This window comes from Euphorbia lathyris, chromosome 5 (genome assembly GCF_963576675.1).
Source record: "Euphorbia lathyris chromosome 5, ddEupLath1.1, whole genome shotgun sequence".
NCBI classification, from domain to species: domain Eukaryota; kingdom Viridiplantae; phylum Streptophyta; class Magnoliopsida; order Malpighiales; family Euphorbiaceae; genus Euphorbia; species Euphorbia lathyris.
This window is the reverse complement of record NC_088914.1, coordinates 18,150,616-18,169,233: the sequence shown is the minus strand read 5'-3', so window position 1 is coordinate 18,169,233 and position 18,618 is coordinate 18,150,616. Positions and strand designations below refer to the sequence as shown.

Genomic DNA, 18,618 nt, shown 5'->3' with positions numbered 1-18,618 from the left:
AGATAGATAGTTAGTTAGCATACAAAAAGATAGAATACGCCAAATAAACATTACAAGCCAAGTTCTAATCTATTTCCTCCTGTTGACTTGGGCTTGGTGAGCAATGCCTTTTCCTTTGGTGTTTCGTTGTTGTTGACTATCGGATGCTTCCCCCAAGTTTTGCTGAGTTCCATCAGCTTGGTCTTTCTCCCCCGTTTTGCCAGCATCGGGCTGAGGAGGAGCGAAGGTGTCATTAAGAACAGCACGAGTCAATTTCACTAAGTACGCCTTAAGTTGTTTCGTGCTCTCCCTGAGATCGTCAAAAACAGGAACGCCATCGTCTAGAATGGATCCGGGGACTCGAATGGATGCACTAAGCATACTAAGAATATATTCTTGTGATTCCCCGATCTAGGTGATCGTGTCCGTCATCTTGGCATAAGCTTGATGATACATTTTGAGCAAAGCCGAATCGCAGAACTGACGTTGAGCATTGGTATAGCGGACGTGTTTGAATGTGGCTTGCGAGTATTGCAGAATTTCATTAGTCTTTACCAGGACAGTATCCATCTCTTCTTTACTCAAGTTGAGTAGACGGATGGCTTTGCCAATTTGCTCGATGGAACACTGGAAGAGGAGGAAATTAACTCACGAGCACCAGTCAACTCAGAGTTTAGCTTGGTGAAGTGTTGATTAACCTCAGCAGAAGTTGCATATGCCGAGTTCACAGCTAAAAGATTGTTGATTTGTCCTTGGAGGGAATCCATGTGGTTCACCATCATTAAGTGGAGTTCAGCCAGCTTCATTATTGAGTCTTGCTTGGGTTGTTGAGATTGAAAGGTGGTCATGACACTCACAAGATCTTTGAGACCCTTGATCTCGTTCAGGAGCTCAGTGAAAGAAGAAAGTTGTGTTGACTCAACATTAACAGACCCAGCAGCATCGGCATGAGATTGGTTAAAATCCTGGAGTAGGGATTGAGCTGAGTCAATGATTCTGCGCCCAGACTCAGTTGCATGTAGGTAAGCATAAGTTGTCTCAGGATTTTGCTCAGCAGCCGGAATTTGAGTAGTACCAGATGGTGGAGGAGTAGGTTGTTTTCCAGAACCAGATGGACCAGCTTGGTCAACAGCTGGACTTTTGTTTAAGTCAGCGCCAGGAGCTGACAGTTCAACATTCTGCGATACTGGGTTAGGAAGAGGTGGATCGGCAGAGATGTTGACCTGCACAGTATCAGTCTGAAGTTGAGTTGGTGCAGGAGGAGACACTTCAGAACTTACATGGACAGGATTTTCCTTTGCTCGCTCACCTTCTTGAGCAGCTTGAACTTCGAGCTCTTGCTCGGCAGAAATTGGATTTTCAGGAGTCTTGGCTTGTTCCTCAGTATGAGTAACAGAGGCTTGCTTTTGTGTGAATTTATCTGGAGTTGGCTCGATGACGGAGGAGAAGAATTCGTACTGAAGTCCAGTTAGGTCGGTGATTGGTTCTCTAAGTGGAGAATCAGCCAATAGGTCTAGGGAGTTGGACTTGTGAGCTTTGCATTTGAAACGCTTTTCAGAACTGACCGTTCTGGTTGGAGGTGAGGGGTCAGCAGCAATTGAGTCAAGAGACTCAGATGAAGAATTGAGCCCTAGGGTAGCATTAAGGCTCCTCACAGCTCTGTCTTTTACTGTTGACTCAGCTTGCTTGGTAGTTGGCTCTGCATCAGCTGTCTTTGTTTGCTCAGCAGTGACATCCTCATCTTGCTCATCATCAACCTTTGCTGTTTTCTCAGCTTCAAACTGACCTCCAAAATCTCCCAATTCATCTTCCTAGTCAGAGGGTGTTTTCTCAAGGTCAATCTCTTGACTTCTCACGAAGTGGGAATCGTCGGAGACGACGAAGTCAAGAGGGGCAACATCAATTGGACTTAGACCAGATGTTCTTTTCTTCTTCCTCAGAGGTGTCTCAAGAGTATCATCTTTTTCTTCTTCTTCCTCAGGCTTAGCGGGCCTTTTTCCTGCTGACTTAGACAGCTCAGCAGCAACCTTTTGGGCACTAGATACAAGCCAGATTTTCTTCGAAGCTGTGTTTATGTCCTTAATGGCTTGGTCAGCTTTCCGCTTTTTATCTTGCCTAGTGCGGTCAGTACGGGGTTTCACCGCAGCTTTCTTTCCCTTCTTGGTCGGCACAGCTTGTGCGTCTTCCTCAGCATCAACTTCTTCCTCATTTTCTTCAACAACCCCCTTTCCTTTCTTGGACTTGAGAGGTTGGTTGTATGCTAACCCAAACAGCAGTGCCGCTGTAATTTCAGTTCCCCATGATTCAGTTTCACCGACCGTGCTTACCTGATGATCCTCAAGAATTCTTGTGATGAGGGAGCCCAACCTGAGTTTCCCAGTACTCCATTGGAATGCACCGACAAGAAAGACGGGCATATTGAGTGGTTGGTAGGTCAGCATGTGCCAGATAAAATTCTGCTCGAAATTAGAGGTAGATGAGGCCGAGTTGACTTTAGGAAAGATGAAGTTGGTCAGGATGTAATGAGCCATCTTTTGATTTTGACCCATACACGTGCTGGCTATTTCTCCCTTGTGGTCCTTGGGTTTACAGAACTCAACTGGGTAGTCAAGTTTGACGTTTGTGGTTCTAAATTCTTTACCCTTGTTGGGTAGTTTTAGTAAGGTTGCAAGATAAGACGGAGTTACCGTGATGTCCTTGCCCGTGACCTTTATGACTAGATGGTCAGCGTTGTCCTTATCTACCTTCAGATTCAAATAGAATTCCCTTACTAATCGTGGGTAAGCTTTACTAGAGAGAGAGAATAATTCCGACCACCCGTTTTTGGAGATCCATTCACAGAACGGTTTCTCAGCGGTTACAAAACTCAGGGAGAACCACCGGCAACGGAGTACCTCACAGTTCTTGACACTGTCGTAGACCATAAGAAATTCCTTTTCCTTAGGTTGCTTGTCTTTCTTCTTCTTCTCGTTTTTTGAATAGGTTGCGAGGTCAGCTTGGGGTCTCTTGCTCGGAGTGTTGACCTTGGATTGGTCATGCTGGCCATGTCCTTGAGACTTGGTGGGAGTCTCGACGTATTTCTGCTGAGCAGGAGATGGAGGGTTGTCGTCGGAGCGATTTTGGTCGTAATCGGCGCCGGAGATGTTCTGAGAGTCCGACATGATTTTCTCAGAGATTTTTGAGGGTATTTGAAAATTTAGGGATTTAGAGAGAGAGATGGAAATCAGATGCCAGAGATTTCAAATGTAAAGATATGTGAGTGGGAATTCGTCCACTATTTATAGGGATGTCGAGTTGATCTGATACGTTGGAGTAGCCGTTTTACCTCAAGATGATCAAACGACAATAATCTGGCATTTATGACATGTTTGGCGTATTTGTTTTCTAATTATTGCGCTTACGTCATCCTAGGTGGCTATTTATGGCGTGTGTGCTAGCATTTAATGTGAAATGGATTTTACTCAGTATTTGGAATTCTAAACGCATGTATGTCTAGTCAGCACAAGGTGATTCTATGTTATTCAAGTTAGCTCAGTTTGAGTAAGTTACTTAGCATGCAATGACTACTCAGTATATAGTATAATCACTCAATATTGATCTGGCAAAGATTATTGAAGAGGATTACACATACCGATAGCTTCCCTTAGTATGCTGAATTGCTCACGAGCCAGGGGCTTAGTGAAGATATCCGCAAGTTGTTCATTTGTTGGTACGTAGGTCAGCTTGATCTCACCCTTGAGTACATGATCTCTGATGAAAGTGATGTCTTATGCTGACATGCTTCATCCTGCTGTGTTGGATTGGATTTTTTGATAGGTCAATGGCACTCTTGTTGTCGCATTTGACCTCTATTGTTTCTGTTTTTACACCATAATCCTCAAGCTATTGCTTTATCCATAGGACTTGAGCCACACAGCTTCCAGCAGCAATGTACTCAGCTTCAGTTGTTGACAGGGCCACTGATGAATGCTTCTTGCTGAACCAAGATACTAGACAACTTCCAAGGAAGTGACACCCTCTTGAAGTACTCTTACGCTCTAGTTTATCTCGTCCATAGTCAGCATCAGTGTATCCAATGAGTGTGAAGTCATTTGTATTTGGATACCATAGACCTGCATTAACTGAGCTCTGCAAATATCTAAAAATTCTTTTCACAGCTATAAGATGAGATTCTCTGGGGTCAGCTTGATATCTTGCGCAATAACATACTGAGTACTGAATATCAAGTCTACTAGCAGTAAAATAGAGTAGAGAGCCAATCATACCTCGATATAATTTACTATCTACTGACTTACCTTTCTCGTCAGCACAAAGGACAGTGTCAGTACCCATTGGGGTAGATATGGGCTTGCATTCTTCCATATCGAATTTCTTCAACATTTCTTTGGCGTACTTAGACTGACTAATGAAGATGCCATTCTTCCCTTGCTTGATTTGAAGTCCAAGGAAGAAGTTGAGTTCGCCCATCATAGACATCTCGAACTCAGTTTGCATCTGTTTACTGAATTCTTTGCACATAGATTCGTCAGTAGCACCAAATATTATATCATCTATGTAAATTTGTGCCAGCAGGGTATTTTTACCCTTCTTCTTAATTATTAAGGTTCTGTCAGCTTTGCCTTTGACATAGTTCCTGGTCAGCAGGAAATTGGTCAACCTCTCATACCAAGCACGAGGTGCTTGTTTCAGGCCGTACAGGGCCTTCTTGAGTTTATAAACGTGGTTTGGAAACTTTGGATCTTCAAACCCAGGAGGCTGACTAACATATACCTCTTCGTTTATAAATCCATTAAGAAAAGCACTTTTGACATCCATTTGATATAGTTTGAAGTTCATGAAACTAGCATATGCACACAATATACTTATAGCCTCTAACCTAGCAACAGGAGCAAAGGTTTCACCATAGTCAATGCCCTCTTGCTGACTATAGCCTTGGGCTACAAGTCGGGCTTTGTTTCTGACTACATTGCCTTGCTCATCTAGCTTATTTCTAAAGACCCACGTAGTTCCTATGGTCTTTTGATTCCTAGGTTTTGGTACTAAATCCCATACCTCATTTCTTTGGCTCATAAACTGAGACGAATGCAACATTGCTGAGATATTTTCTAAGCTGGTCTCTTGTCATCAGCTTGTTGTCAACAGCATCAAGAATGGACTTCTTCGAATGTCCTCTTGGAATTTTTATTTCTTTGGGTAATGTTGAGTTGTCTGGAATAGGTGTTTCTATAATATCTGCAGGAGTAGATTGATCAGCAAAGGTAATTTCTGTTTCGTGTTTACCTTTGGTCAGCCCTTGTACTGATGACTCAATGGCTCCAATTTGGTCAGCGGAAGCTGAGCTTGGTTCATCTTCGACAGACTGAGTTGTCTTTCCTGCAGGGTCAGTTTCATCGAACTCGATATGGACAGACTCTTCTACAATGCTTTACTGTTAGTTGAGTACCCTAAAAAGATCGCTTCGTCAGCTTTAGTATCAAATTTAGCAAGATTATCTTTTGTGTTGAGTATAAAACATTTACACCCAAGGCACGAAAGTAGCCAATGTTGGGCTTTCGTCCTTTCCAAAGTTCATAAGGAGTTTTCTTGAGTATAGGTCTAACTAAAGCCCTATTCAGTATATAACATGCTGTGTGGACAGCTTCACTCTAGAAATACTTTGGAAGCCTATTTTCGCTCAGCATTGTCCTAGCAATTTCGACTATTGTTCTGTTCTTCCTTTCAACAACCCCATTTTGTTGAGGCGTCCTAGGAGCAGAAAAGTTATGGTCAATGCCACTGACTTCACAGAATTCATCAAACTGTTGGTTTTTGAATTCTCCGCCATTATCACTTCTAATATGAGCTACTCTTAGGTCTTTGTCATTTTCAAGCTTTTTAATCAATGTTGTGAACATCTCAAATGTTTCATCCTTGCTACTCAGCAAGATGATCCAAGTATACCGAGAGAAATCGTCTACAATGACTAAGGAAAATTTCTTACCTCCCAAGCTGAGTGGCTGGACAGGTCCGAAAAGATCCAAATGTAGTAATTCCAATGGTCGCTTGGTTGAGACAATGTTTTTACTTTGAAAATACTTTTTCGTTTGTTTACCTTACTGACAAGCATTACATAATTGATCTTTTTCAAACTTCAATTTGGGCAATCCCTCAACTAGTTGCTTTCTAGCTAATTTGGCAAGGAGGTCCATGCTTACATGACCAAGTCTCCTATGCCATAGCCAGGAGTTGTCCTCTTTAGATACTAAGCATATATTTTTGGAAAATTGCTTTTCTAAACTCAACATATATACATTGTCAACACGAGGGGCAGTTAAAATCAAATCATTTGTTTTTCCCTCGAGTATCTGACACTGAGTGGCATCAAATACAACCTTTCTACCGTTGTCACACAGTTGAGCTATGCTCAATAGGTTATATTTGAGACCTTTAACTAAGGAGACTGACTCAATAGTGGGGTTACCTCCGATAGTACCTGAACCGACTATCTTACCCTTTTTATTGTCTCCGAAGCTTACACTTCCACCTCGTTTACGCTTAAGTGTGATGAACTGAGTCTCATCACCAGTCATATGCCTCGAGCATGCGCTGTCAATATACCAAAGCTTTGACTTCTCCACGCACCTCAGGCTCACCTGCATTTTGAATCATTCATCTTTAGGTACCCAATTCTTTTTTGGTCCTCGTTGGTTAGCATAGACAGGTGCTATATCACGTTTTAATTTGTGACGGCATACATTTATGGTGTGGCCTTGTTTACCACAGAAGTCAAAATGAGTTACCCTTTTTGGGTGACTTTGTCTTTGGTCAGCACCATTGTGCTGAGCATGCCAACATACCTTGGTGGTATGGCCTTTCTTTCCGCATAAATCACATTGGACAATCCGCTTATTATACCAACACACATCTATTGTGTGTCCTCTTTTCCCACAACAGTCACACTGAGTGGGCTGTCTATGCTGACCAGTACCTGAGTACTCAGCGTGGGATTTATTTTTAGTTGAACCTTTTATTTGGTTCTGTAGGGATGTGACATCCTTTCTCAGTTTCTTTGAATCTGATTGGACTTCCGAGACAAACTTGTGCATAATTTCCATGTTGTCATGCAAAGTTGAGTTGTCTTAGAGAAGATATCGAAGGTCACTGAGTTTGACCTCTTCAATCTCGTCACACCGCCTGCTGAGTGCTTTTATTTTCTTGTTACACTTTTTAGTCAGTGTATATAGATCACTCAGGGCGTTAACCATTTCATTCCTAAGCAAGTGTAAGGATGTTACCTCATTGGAGTGTTCCTCTTGTTCTGATTCTTCTGAAAGGTCAGGTTGCTCAGATCGAGTGTGGTCAGTAGCATCATCGGCCATGAAACAGATGTTTGCTGACTTAGTGGCTTCAGCTTCTGATGATGTTGAGTCATCGATGTCACTCTATGTAGCAACCATAGCCTTTTTGCTTCCCTTCTTTTCTTTCTTCAGATTAGGGCAGCTTGACTTAATGTGCCCAGTTTGATGGCACTCAAAGCATGTGACAGGCTTAGAGCTGTCCTTTTTATATCTGCTGTCGCTGGACTCAGCTCTGTATTTGTCGCTTCTTCTGAATGACCTCTTGCTGTTCTTGTCATTCTTTCTGAACAGCTTCTTCATCTTCCTTGTGAACATGGCCATTTCCTCATCGTCTGATGAGTCAGCTTTAGTTGAGTCAGATTTCATGACAAGAGATTTTTGCTTCTTGTCTTCTGACTTTTCTTTTGCTTCGAAGTTTTTCATACAGATCTCATGAGTCAGCAGAGATCCGATCAGCTCGTCATATTTGTACGTGGTCAAGTCTTGAGCTTCCTCCACAACGGTTTTCTTAGCTTGCCAGCTCTTTGGGAGACTCCTCAATATTTTCTTCACCTGTTCCTCTTCGGTGAAATTCTTTCCGAGTCTCTTGAGCTCATTTATGATATTTGTGAACCTTGAGTTCATCTCCGAGATGTCTTCGTTTTCATTCATTTCGAACAGCTCGTATAATCTCATGTGTTGGTTCACCTTAGATTCATTGACCTTGCTTGTGCCTTCATAGGTGATAGGGGTCAAAAACCCCTATCTTTGGGTACGGTTTTAGGACGGTTTTTAGGTTTATTTGGCTAATAAGCGAGCAATTCTCGCATTTAAATGCTTTTGTGTGAGTTAGTTAGAAATTGGAAGCATTCTATTTACTTTTCGTCGTTTAGGCTCGTTTTGTGATCAATTTAGGCAAATACGGCCGAAATAACACGCATAATAGAATTCCGTTATCTTTTGAAGCTAATTGGTCAGTCAAAAGTCGCACCAAACGAAGCGTTTGCTCAAAATAAGCGATTGGCGGATCAATTCGGCTTTTGGACTAATGTTTTCTGGAGTTTTTATGCGTGTGCAGGTGCAAGTTCAGACGAAAAAGGGTTTGGAAGTCATCCGGTACGGATCGAGCGCGCTTCGGGCGAAAACGCTCGGCGAGCAGGGCCCCCCAGGCCATTTCTGCTCGCCGAGCAGGCTATGCCTGCTCGCCGAGTAGGGCGCCAGGCGCCTGCTCGGCGAGCAGAAGCCTGCTCGCCGAGCAGGCCACCAGGCGCCTGCTCGGCGAGCAGGGGCTGCTCGTCGTAATCCTGCTCGGCGAGCAGACCTGCGGGAATTGGTCAAAAAGACCAATTCCGCCCCCACAAAGCCACGTTCGGCCCCACGTCTTCCTACACCAACAAGGACACGAAATTAGGTCAAAACGAGGCCCGAGACGCAGCTATAAATAGGAATTTCCAATTGTAAATTAAATATCTTTTGTTTTTGTAATTTTCTTATCTTCCACCTCGAGAAATCCTCTCCACCTCCTCCAAAAACCTTCAAACCTCCATTGAAGACGCCTCCAAAGCTCCATTCACCGAGGATTGCTCGAGCTCCATCCTTAAGTCCTAGGAAGACGCCTGCATTGGTTGACAGGTTCCCTGAAAGGGATTTTTCTTCTTTTATAACTTGTTTATCCTATGATACATGCTATGAATCTTAGGCTTATTGTAACTTCGTGACAATGTTCTCCATCTTTGATTAATATAATAGTTTTGTTTCTTCAATTGTTTTAATTCTTTGAATCTTTGTCTTACGCTTTGTTTGATTGGTTTAACTCATTCGATAATCCCAAAATCAAGTTGGCACATATTGCGAGCTGAATCTGACCTAGTCAGTGCCTATAGGATTGACGACCCTATAGAAGATTAAGCCCAAATTACTGAGCCTTAGAGCTAGTTTCGGCCTTACAAGGGAATCACGAACTAGGAACTTTAGGAGGATAGGTCGGGTTAATCGCCTCGAACACAAGTGACTTAGATTTTAATTCAATTGTTTAAACAATCTATTTCCATTATCATCGTATCCCTCCATGATCCTTTAGATGATTGCATTGACAAAAGATCACTTAGGAGTAGTTTAACTTAATTAGGGGTAGAGTAATTTAGTTAGGGTTAGAATAACTTAGTCAGAATTAGATAATCTAGTTAGGATTAGTGCAAACCAACCTAGGAATAGATTAATTAAACAAAACCAACTCAAACCCCTTAAGCCTAGATAACATCCGAGACTTAGTAATTCGGTACTTGCAGAAATAAATCCTGTGGACGATAACCTGGACTTAAACCCAGAAATTTATTACTTGATAACGACGGGGTACACTTATCCCTCAGATCGGGTTCTTCGCGGAATCAGCATCAAGTTTTTGGCGCCGTTGCCGGGGATTTATTTCTTCTGCAATATCGAACCAAAGGTTGATTTGTTAGTTTAGGCATTCATTGTGAATATCTCTGTTTATATCGTTTATACTTGTTGATATATGATTTCCTTATACGTTTCTATACTTGTTCATATCTGTATACTGTTACTTATCAACTTTTGTGCTAGAACTTCACTTTTTCTCAGCATTCTCTGATCAATGAATTGGCAAGAAAAAGTCGAGTGGCAAGCTCAAAAGTTTACTATCCCATCAAGATAATACATTCATACCCTGGAGAATGAGGCTCCCAATCCCTCCATGGCCGACTTAAATGAGAAAATGGATATCTTGATGGCAAATCTGAGCCTCAACACCAATGAAAGTGTAAGTTTTGTGGGTAATCACCAAAGGTATAATTCTAACCCCAATTCTTACAGCTTTTATGGTAGTGATTGGAGGAGACCTCAACACTCAAATCTGTCCTACGGGAACCCTAACATATTGAGGCCTCCAAATAGGTTTGTTAATGAGCACAGGGAAAACGAATTGGGAATGTTCCCTTACGAACAAGCAAGCCAAGTTCCTCCACAACCCTCTAGCTCACGAGATGAGGTGCTGTCCCTTTTGAAAGGGATATCAGCCCGACTTACAATCAACGAGGAGGTTTGCAAGGACTTGAGCAACCAACTGGCTCAAATAAACCAAGAGATGCAAAAGCAATCCCGAGATGCTCTCCCAAGCATAAAGGAAATCATAGAAATCCCACAAAGGGGATCAGCTCAAGCCATCTCTTTGAGGAATGACAAAAAGGTAGAACCAAGTCCACTATCACATGCGTCACTCGAGGTAAGTGAAGAACCGGAAGCGGTAAGCAACCCCGGTTCAAAATCTGAAATTCTAAATCATGTGGTAGAGATAAAAGATCAAATCAAAACTTGTGTATCTCAAGTACCTTTTCCTCAAACATTAGAAAAGTTTAGGTTTGTTTCATGCTCAGAAGTTTTCATTCTCTTCGACCTACCAAGAGAATCCAAAAGGGAGCAAACCAAACTTTTTCATAATATGTTTAAATTCGGCCTCCTACTTTCATTAAACTTATTAGAGGCTCTTAATCCGTTTTGTAGGTACGGATTATTTATTCAGGAATTTGAATTCCTAACACGAGTAGAAGCATACACCTAGGCGGGAATTCTATGTCGAGCTCACTGACTATAACGTAGCGCTTCTTGGGAGGCAACCCAAGTTTTAATAAAACTTTTCAGGTTTGTTTTATTTAGATTATACATTGATCTCTTAGTTTAGTCTTTTTAGTTTTCTTTTACGTTTTTTTTAAGTGTTCGTTTAAAAAAAATAATAATAATAAATAAATATTTTTTTTAGTTGTTTAGTTTTCTTTTATTTTTATTTTTATTAAGTTTTCAGGTTAAAAAAAAAAAAAAAAAAAAAAAAATTGGCCCCAGGAGGCCCAGCTCGGCGAGCAGGGCCCTGCTCGCCGCGCGCTGGGCGCTGGCGCCCAGCACGCCGCTGGGCACTGTGCCCAGCCTGCCGCTGGGCACTGCGCCCAGCCCGCCGCTGGGCACTGCGCCCAGCGGCGGTGCTCGGCCGCGATAAGGAATTTTTTTCGAGATTTTTTTTAAAATCCCGAACGAAGCTGAAATAAATAAATAAATAAATAAATAAATAAAAATTGCCACCGCAAATCGTCAAACTTTTGCGATTGCGATAAAATCCGTAAGTTTTCTTCTCCACCCTAACTTTTTACACTCGTACTTCATGATTTATGATGCAATGTTGGAACTTATTGCATAATTTTAATGTGAGGAGGAGGGGTAGACAAACTTACAAAAATTGTATAAATTTTTAAATTTTTATTGCGTCGTGTCTAGTTTAGGTTTGCGTTTTGGTGTTTTATTTCTGCTTTACTTATGTTTTTGCATGTTTAGGACCTAAAACCGTGAACCTCCTTCGAATCTAAACTTCGTTATTTGTCTTTGAGGGCTGAGAACCGAATCTAAAATTGCATGACAACTAGTTTAGGTGTAGGACACAACTCTTGTATCTGTAAAAGCATGAGCTAAGGTTTGCATTTAGACCCTACTTTTGAAGAAATGCTAAAATCATTACTTAGGTAGATAATTTAAGAATTGAAGGCATGTGATGTTAAACTTGAGTTTGGGGAAAACTAGTAAACACAAAATTGAAACCCAAAGAATTGTGAGCTGAATTTGAGCCTAAGAGCGAACATCGAAAAGCTCTTTTTCTTGACATTTTTGTGTGAATGCTTTGACTTGTGGAAGATTACAGATTTTGCACCTAATACTGTGTTGAACCTACATGCAATGATTTGAGATGATAAACGATGAATCAGCCTCATTAGAATTAACCTTTTCTTTACCTTATTTTCTCTTTTTCATTCACTCTAGGAAGCCCCTTTGAGCCGACATTTTTGTAGTTTGTAGATTTTTTTTCGTTCTAACCCGTTTTTGCGAACCACAACTTGGTTCGCTACTTAACCTTTGTTTTTGCAAAGCTCGAATTGAGCCTTTGTTTTTCTCTAGCGCTTTATCGTTGTTTATGGCATTATAGTAGCAAGCCAAAAGGCTAAAAGGTGAATGAGCATCACTATCCCAAAAGAAAAAAAAAAAAAAAATCACAAAAAAGAGAAAAGAAAAGAGACGAACAAAAGGGAAGAACTTCATTCCCCAGTTCCTAAAAATAAAAACGTCTCAAAAAGAAATCCAAAATAAGGGATGAATAGAAAGCTCAGTCACTCCGTATTTGCTAAAGCCATTTTAACCTTGTTTTTGTAGCGCTAGAGCTTTTAACCTTTGTTGTAACTTTAACCCTCTAACCACATTACAACCCCAATTAGAGGCTGTTTTTTGATATCATCGGAGTCATGTAGCATAGTAGAGGAACTCGGATGAACGTGCAAAATCAGCGTAATCCTAAGCAAGAACATAAGCCGAGAGTAAACACCTTAGCCACCAAAAATTGTGTGAATGAGTGAACTACCTATGGTGAGGTGTTTTACTTAGCAATCCCCTTAAACTCGTTTAATTGAACATGTGTCCATTTGCTTAAAACTATGACCCATGATAATTGAAATGCGGCTTTTGGATATCGTGTCTCTACTTTGTTTTTCCGAATCCATGTAATTACAGATGTTCGAAGTTGTGTCAAGCACCCAGTCAAACCGGGAGGTTTTCTAGCTTGCTTGTGGTGGCGGGTTTAGTTTTTTAGTTTACTTGGGGACAAGTAAAGTTTTAAGTGCGAGGAGGTTTGATAGGGGTCAAAAACCCCTATCTTTGGGTACGGTTTTAGGACGGTTTTTAGGTTTATTTGGCTAATAAGCGAGCAATTCTCGCATTTAAATGCTTTTGTGTGAGTTAGTTAGAAATTGGAAGCATTCTATTTACTTTTCGTCGTTTAGGCTCGTTTTGTGATCAATTTAGGCAAATACGGCCGAAATAACACGCATAATAGAATTCTGTTATCTTTTGAAGCTAATTGTTCCGTCAAAAGTCGCACCAAACGAAGCGTTTGCTCAAAATAAGCGATTGGCGGATCAATTCAGCTTTTGGACTAATGTTTTCTGGAGTTTTTATGCGTGTGCAGGTGCAAGTTCAGACGAAAAAGGGTTTGGAAGTCATCCGGTACGGATCGAGCGCGCTTCGGGCGAAAACGCTCGGCGAGCAGGGCCCCCCAGGCCATTTCTGCTCGCCGAGCAGGCCGCCAGAGGCCTGCTCGGCGAGCAGGAGCCTGCTCGCAGAGCAGGGCGCCAGGCGCCTGCTCGGCGAGTAGGGGCTGCTCGTCGCAATCCTGCTCGGCGAGCAGCCTTTCCTGCTCGGCGAGCAGACCTGCGGGAATTGGTCAAAAAGACCAATTCCGCCCCCACAAAGCCACGTTCGGCCCCACGTCTTCCTACACCAACAAGGACACGAAATTAGGTCAAAACGAGGCCCGAGACGCAGCTATAAATAGGAATTTCCAATTGTAAATTAAATATCTTTTGTTTTTGTAATTTTCTTATCTTCCACCTCGAGAAATCCTCTCCACCTCCTCCAAAAACCTTCAAACCTCCATTGAAGACGCCTCCAAAGCTCCATTCACCGAGGATTGCTCGAGCTCCATCCTTAAGTCCTCGGAAGACGCCTGCATTGGTTGACAGGTTCCCTGAAAGGGATTTTTCTTCTTTTATAACTTGTTTATCCTATGATACATGCTATGAATCTTAGGCTTATTGTAACTTCGTGACAATGTTCTCCATCTTTGATTAATATAATAGTTTTGTTTCTTCAATTTTTTTAATGCTTTGAATCTTTGTCTTACGCTTTGTTTGATTGGTTTAACTCATTCGATAATCCCAAAATCAAGTTGGCACATATTGCGAGCTGAATCTGACCTAGTCAGTGCCTATAGGATTGACGACCCTATAGAAGATTAAGCCCAAATTACTGAGACTTAGAGCTAGTTTCGGCCTTACAAGGGAATCACGAACTAGGAACTTTAGGAGGATAGGTCGGGTTAATCGCCTCGAACACAAGTGACTTAGATTTTAATTCAATTGTTTAAGCAATCTATTTCCATTATCATCGTATCCCTCCATGATCCTTTAGATGATTGCATTGACAAAAGATCACTTAGGAGTAGTTTAACTTAATTAGGGGTAGAGTAATTTAGTTAGGGTTAGAATAACTTAGTCAGAATTAGATAATCTAGTTAGGATTAGTTCAAACCAACCTAGGAGTAGATTAATTAAACAAAACCAACTCAAACCCCTTAAGCCTAGATAACATCCGAGACTTAGTAATTCGGTACTTGCAGAAATAAATCCTGTGGACGATAACCTGGACTTAAACCCAGAAATTTATTACTTGATAACGACGGGGTACACTTATCCCTCAGATCGGGTTCTTCGCGGAATCCGCATCAATAGGTCACCTCTAGCTTTTTCCATATCTCCTGGGCTGACTCGCAACCTGAAATTTTATTGTACTCTGCAGCATCTAGAGCACAGTGAAGCATATTGATAGCCGAAGCATTGTTTTGTAGTTTCTTAAGGTCATCTTCTGACCACTCAGTTTCACTCTTAACAACTTTCTCATTGTCAACAGTTTTATAAGGCACGTATGGGCCTTGTACTATTGCAAGCCATGCACTCATGTTTGTGGCTTGAATAAAGTTTTTCATCCTGTTCTTCCAGAATGTATAATTTGATCCGAAGAACAAGGGAGGCCGACTAATTGATAATCCCTCAAGGAGTATCTGTGTTGTTTGGTTCCTTGGAAGGAAATGAGTGTTGTTCTCAGCCATTTATCGGGATCAGCTCAAGATAGTTATATCTTTGAGTAGTGAGCTATTAGGCTCTGATACCACTTGTTGGTCCCGTGTAATTAATTCCAAGGGGGGGGGGGTTAGGAACTAATATAACTTTTTCGTTTTAATTATGCTGACTTAATATAATTCTTTGAGTTTCACAACTCAGTTTTGGTCAGCACGGCCGAGTGAGGCGTAAGACGGTTTTAGTCAGATACTGACTAGAACTGTTTTACTTGCGAGTTGGGAAATGACACTTTTGTGGTCAGCTTCCAACTCAGCACTCTGATTTACTCAGTGTCAGCTTAAACAATTTATATACTGAGTAAATATATCAAGCAACACATACAGATATATATTGAGAGAGAGTTAGAAATTACTCAGCACGACTTATCCTGGTTCGGCCTCTCCGCCTACGTCCAGTCCCCAGAACCCCTCTGGGCTTTTTCAATCCAATACTGAGCTCTTTAAAGGTAGAGTACAAACCGTTTACAAGGCAGTTGAATATGCAAGAGTACCGTACTCTATTCGTCTACTCAACTCCTACTAAGTGCTATAACCGAACACCTAGATTTCTCTACCACTGAGTACTTAAAACGGAGTACTCAGCACCACTCTCTCAATTTTACAATTGATACAAACTTGTTCTTTTTCAGACAAAGAACACTTTAGATGATTACGAAATCAATCTAGCTTTTACACAGAAATGGAAATTGGGTGTAAGATCTTTTTCTTGTTTTGATGTGCTTTGTATGTATATTCTTTTTCTCTTGTATTTCAGCCTTTGATCCAAGAAGTGTACTTGTCCTTTTATACTTGAAATCTGAAGACACAATCATTTGAATTCGGATCTATCCGTTGAATTCAAACGGCTCTTTGCTTGCATCATTGTTCTGGTCAGCTTCAGATTTGCAGGCCAATCCTGCCGTCTGAATTCGGCAGGCATCAGGCTTGTCTTTTTCTCGCAGGTTTATCTTCTAGCACAGATTTCGTCTTTTAGCTAGCGGACAGTTGACACATGCGTCTTGAAACTATATCCATGCATATTTCCAAAGTTTTCTGATTTAGCACAGATCTCTGTCGGATCTTGTCTTTTAACAAACGGATCATTGGTGCTGTCCTGAAAAACACACAGCTTGACTTTGATAGCCGTTGTCTTTGATCGTTGCTATTTCCGATACTGAGTTGCTTTTTCACTCAACTTCCAAGGTCAGCTTCGTTCTGCAAGACATAATTCCGAAGAAGACTTCTCTTCTTTCATGCTGAGTTGCTTTCTACTCAGCTTCTGTGATCAGCTTCATTTGTAGGCTTCGATACTGAAGAAGACTTTCCTTCTTTCGTACTAAGTTATTCTTTACTCAGCCCGTGCTATGTTATCATGCTAACTAAGTTCTGTCTTACTTGATTCCTGTTCTTATCAATATTTTTATACTTAACATTGAACAAACCCATTAGTACAATTAAATCAAAACACTTAAATTTAATTGTCTTAATCATGGATTAACTTAAATCATTTTGTCAAATCAAAATTATGTGGAAAGGTGTTTCAACAATGTTGACCTAAATAAAATAATGCTTCCCTAGCCCCCTTAACTTGTCTAAATTGGTCATTTTACCCCCTCAACTCATCTAATGTTCTATTTACCCCTTTAACTCCATAAAAGTGGTATTTCTTACCCCCTCAACCTGTCCATTTACCCTTCTAACTCATAGAATGTCCTATTTACTCCTTTAACTCTACAAACCCCTTACAACCCGTTATTGATGCCTAAATTGATACACTTTTTTAAATGTTAAACCTATATTGGTACTATTTTATACGTGGAACCTAAATTGATACTTCTCCAAAAACCATAAGCCTATTTTGGTACATTATCCCTGCATATAATATCTTTAACTTGTTTATATTAATGTTCTTGTTATTTATATCTTTTATTCATTCATTCTCTTTTCACCTTTTTTGGCTAGATAAATTTTGATTATCTAATTATTGTAATATAATATTATTGTAATAAACACATGAAAGATCAATACAATTATCAAATTAAAACAAAATGAAAAAGTTGATATTAAAAAAATATATTTTTAAACTCATTGAATTAGTCTTATTAATTTTGCACTATAAAGGGGTAAGAAATACCACTTTTATGGAGTTGAGGGTAAATAAGATCATAAAGGGTGAGAAATATTACTTTTATGGAGTTAAGAGGGTAAATAGGACATTCGATGAGTTAGGGAGCGATAAAATGACCAATATTGATAAGTTAAGAGGGTGATAAATACCATTTTTATGGAGTTAAAAGGGTGATAAATACCATTTTTATGGAGTTAAGGGGGTAAATAGGACATTCAATGCGTTGGAGGGGTAAAAAGACCAATTTGAACAAGTTAAGGGGGTTGGATGAGCACTTTGCCAATAAAATATAATGGAAGGATTATTTATTTATGGGTTAATATACATATTTGCCCATATATTATCACGGAAAAACAGATATACACTTACATCAAATAAATTCACAAAACTATTCCTAAATTTTTCAAAAACCTGCAATTATACCCTAATCTAACAGAATTACTTATTTAACATAAACACCATCATCCCATAAACATCCCCTAAAAACTTTACTCGAGCACATAAAGAGGAAAAAGGAAAAAAGCACTTAAACTCACCTTCAAGCACAATGCCAAACACAATGTTCTTGCTATCCAAATCTGCACAAGGATCGGAGCCAGTAGTGATCAAGAACTCCACATTCCTGTAATCTGGATCAAGTTTAATATCATCCTCAGCTTGAATGCCTTAGGATCAACCGTCTCTGTGTTTCGCATCAAGCCCACCGGCGGTCTAACATCTCCCTCATCCCTCCTCCCTTGGTGGCCGGTAAGAAAAAACTGGTCGTGAAGATTTTATGGACGTGAGTGTTCTTATAGGAGGAGGTGCACATGGTCTTGAAATTGGAGACAGTGATGGGGACAAGATGGCCGTAAAGGCCGAGGACGACGCGGCAGAGAGGAGCAAATTCAATACATAGTGTGGAAATGTTATCGGAGAGAGTACGGTAGGAGCGGAAGTAATTGGGGCAGTGGGAGAAGTCATGAAAACACTGTCGGTTATGGTAGTGTCAAGTGGTGTGGGAAGAGGGGTGGTGGTGGAGGTGGAGCGGAAGAAGAGGCGGCGGCGGTGGAGGGGTTGCAGGTGAAGCCATGGAAGTGGGTGGACATGATTCATTGAGGAAGGAAGAGAGACGGGAAGAGCTGTGAAAGAAAATGGGGTCTACATTTTCAGTTGAGATAAAATGACGTGTAACTGCAAGTATCAATGAATTATAATTTTTTTTTTACTTTTATCCTGAAAACTACTGCATAGAAGCCAAACAAATGGGGTCTACATTCTCGGAAGGTGATGTGGATCACGCCGTGTATACTAAATAAGTAAGTCTGTTAGATTAGGGTATAATTGCAGGTTTTTGGAAAATTTAGGGATAATTTTATGAGTTTATTTGATATAAGGGTATATCTGTTTTTTTGTAATAATATAAGGACAAATATATGTATTAACCCTTTATTTATTTTGTGATGCTATATTACACACGGAGAAGATAATCCTTA

General features: G+C 40.6%; 1 pseudogene; it reads right to left on the bottom strand.

Moving 5' to 3' along the window:
* Window positions 1–17,497: 17,497 nt before the first annotated feature.
* On the bottom strand, window positions 17,498–18,238 carry LOC136229701 (peptidyl-prolyl cis-trans isomerase CYP28, chloroplastic-like; annotated as a pseudogene).
* Between the last annotated feature and the right edge of the window lie 380 nt (window positions 18,239–18,618).